Source organism: Triplophysa dalaica, chromosome 4 (genome assembly GCF_015846415.1).
Source record: "Triplophysa dalaica isolate WHDGS20190420 chromosome 4, ASM1584641v1, whole genome shotgun sequence".
Lineage (NCBI taxonomy): Eukaryota > Metazoa > Chordata > Actinopteri > Cypriniformes > Nemacheilidae > Triplophysa > Triplophysa dalaica.
Genome location: NC_079545.1, coordinates 26,212,534 through 26,215,782, shown reverse-complemented (window position 1 = coordinate 26,215,782; position 3,249 = coordinate 26,212,534). Strand labels below are relative to the sequence as shown.

The 3,249-nt window shown below is 35.5% G+C and overlaps 1 long non-coding RNA gene across 1 annotated transcript; it reads right to left on the bottom strand.

Annotated features, from left to right (window-relative positions):
• Positions 1–735: 735 nt before the first annotated feature.
• LOC130419690 (uncharacterized) lies at positions 736–2,897 on the bottom strand. The gene is made up of 3 exons (XR_008906533.1): positions 2,579–2,897; positions 1,961–2,028; positions 736–1,745 (listed from the first exon to the last, which is right to left on the bottom strand). It is a non-coding gene; the product is annotated as an uncharacterized LOC130419690 (long non-coding RNA).
• Between the last annotated feature and the right edge of the window lie 352 nt (positions 2,898–3,249).

The following is a 3,249-nucleotide window of genomic DNA, read 5'->3' as shown; positions in this document are numbered from 1 at the left end:
GGTTAAATGTGTAAATGCCAAGAAGCATCATCATGCAACCTCGCTATTAAAAATCACTGTCATCGTGCTATGTTTTACATGGATTTGGTCCATTGGTCTATTATTTATATTTATGTCAAAAGCTATGGCTTGGGACTAATTCTTTAAGATGTTTTGTTTGTCACATTTGTTTGAAATTCTTCAACACAAATCTGTTAGCACGTTTAGTATTGTAACATCAATTAAATGAGGGAGTGGATTTTCATTCAATTTTACAACAAATAAAAACATGTATGACAACAACATATATAGAACCAAGAGATTTAATCTCATATCGCTGTTCGTGTGTGCTGGAGAGCGTTGAAAGCCAACAGCCCCAATGTCATCCTACACTGAGTTTTGTGTGCAAAGGAGACTCAGTTTGTTTAGCTCAATGGACCATTCTAACCCCTGATGGCCAGGTGCCTAATGAAACATATGGCGAGAATCAACCTCAGGCGAGGACATTCTTGGATAGAAGATTCATGCAGTGCTCTCCGGATCTCTATGGTACATCATTTTAAGGTCAGGGGTCAATTAAAGAGTAGATTAGATTTCAATCTGTATCGTGGCTAACACTGCCCTCTCATACAGTCCCCTGGAGATGTTTTTCTATGATATTGTCTCAGTACGCCATCGTGTGGATACAAAAGTAACAGCAACAGTCGATTGCGTTCTGCTGTCAACAAGGTTCTCCAAATTATTAGATGCACAACATATTATAATCCACTTTAATTATTCATGCTAAAATACAATAGTAAGGCTTAGACAATCATATTTTAAAAATGTGCATGGCAGCAGTAAGAAAATTCAAATTTTTTGTCTTGGGGCAATTCAGATCAGTTCACATCTTAAAATATTATATCACCTTGCAAATATATTGGTCCAGTGTATTATAGTTAAATGTGTGTAAAAGTAACGATTTGGGTCAAATAGATGTTTCCACAATTATTTGTTTTCTACTAAAAAGAGATTGAGAATGAGGTAGAAATCTTATGATCATTGTAAGCATATTGAATGCACGTTAAGTGTCATCTCATTTCCAGCTTACTTCCGGTTTATATACTTGGATATACAAAAGAGCACCATTTCATTTCAATAGCATTCTGTGAATGAAGGAAAAACACCTGTACAATTCATAAAAACTTGAACTACTCTTTGGTACTACTTGAAATACTACTTTTTCTTTCCACATATAGATATAAACAAAAAGTATTGTTGAACTGCACCAGTAGAATGCTCAAATTTACCCTGAAATTCAATTTTTATGATATGTGCTTATACAGTACTGTAAACAAAACATGGCATCATTATTAAAGCAAAAACGCACTAGTGATCACTTAAGTGTAAATGTATTTACATGACCACAAAAGTGTAATTTCCATATTTTAAGCAGTATGACATTTAACGGGGTGAACTAATGGTCGAACTGTCAATAACAAGTAATTATCATGTCATTTTATAATATCAACATCAACAAGGAAACAATTAAAAAGGCAATTTTTAAAGAAAAATCACCGTTGTCTTGTATTTAGTGACTATCCACATATGACACTGATTCTCTGTTGGAGAGAGTTTTTCATCACTTTGGTGGATATCGTTGAATCAATGATTCCGAACCGCATGGAGGCCATGAGCTGGAACAACTGTCCCTGAAATTCCGTGTCGGGCTTTGCTTTCTCCCAGAGCTGCTTTTCCACCGGAGTGAGTTCACTTCCTTCAGGTATCTGAAGAAACAGAATAATCTACATATGAATGCAATTCCAAGATGCTTTTATCCAGAGAAACTGAAAGTTCAACTCAAAACAATACAACTAGTGGGAGTTGAAAATGTTGTAATTTGTGATACTAAGTTCTAATTGGCTTCAGCATGTACGCTTTCTTTTACAACAAGTCCTGTTTAAATAGTAATAATAACTATCAAAGTCAGAATCATCTTTACCTCTTCAGAAATGCTTTGCAGCCATAGTTTCTCCTCATCTGTGAACTCCATTTCAGAACAGAAACGAACTGAAACAGAAACGAACTGAAATGAAATAATTTAATTGATAAATCAAGTCTATTGAGAATATTCAGGTATTATGCTGAATGTCTGGCAATTTCGTTTATGTATAGTTTAGCCACCACCCAGCATTCCAGTATCACACTTGCTTACAGACAACTATGTAAATGGGAGCTGACTTCACATAGATCACTAAGAACTACATGAAGACTTGTTCAAAGTGCACCAATCAATAAAAAATTAAAATAATACAAATGTCTACAGTTATTTATTGCAGATTTGTAAAGTAATGTAAACATTAAGTGTTTATAGGCTACTGCTGCTATATGTACAAGTGAAAGTGAAAATAAACTGTATGTCCTACTTTTTCATAACGTTTCTCATTTTAAATGGAGTATTTATTAAACATCTTGCCCTAAATTACCCAGTCTTAATCTGAATCTTAATAAAACCGTATTAAGTCTTCTGCACTTTTACTTTGAAATGCAAAGTAAATTGTATACGTTCTGTCATTCATTCCCAATCAGACATAACGTTACAAAACAAAGTTGTACTAACCTTGTTCAGATGTTAATGGAAACGTGAAAACCCGTCGCTTTAAACCGCAGTGTTCCGTTTATAATGTCTGTCCAGAACCTGAAGTCAGTTTGTGAGTAAACATCCTGCAGACGCGTCTGCTACTCAGCTGTCAAAACACACCGGCTTCCATATAAAAAGACAAAATAGTGCAACGACAAGTATTTGTCAATAAAACATAAGTCTACTACCAACGATGTGCTCTGAGGTACGTTTACTAATGCACGATTTCCGCTCACGCGATTTCTTGTAAGTCATCTGTTTACAGCAAAGAAACTGAAAGTAAACATCTTACTTAAAGGTTCGTAAACAACCGTGTCAATCAAATACTGGGCGTACATCATATCTCCTTGTAGGGAGAGTGGGGTAATATGAGCAACTTTTTACTTTTGCGGTCATCAAGATGATAGAAAATGAGGCATAAGTGCAATAAAAGTATTTCATTTAAGTTCAAGATTACCTCAAAATTATAAGAAAGACGCGATAGACCTACTTGCGTCGCGAATGACGCGATTTGAGCGTTCGCGCGAGTTAAAAAATTGAACTTAAGCGAAAATTCGCGCCGCGTTAACCAATCAGGAGCTTGCGCTAGTAGTGATGTGATAATGATTTTGGGAGCGGAGGCGGAAATCACAAATAATAATGGAGGACAA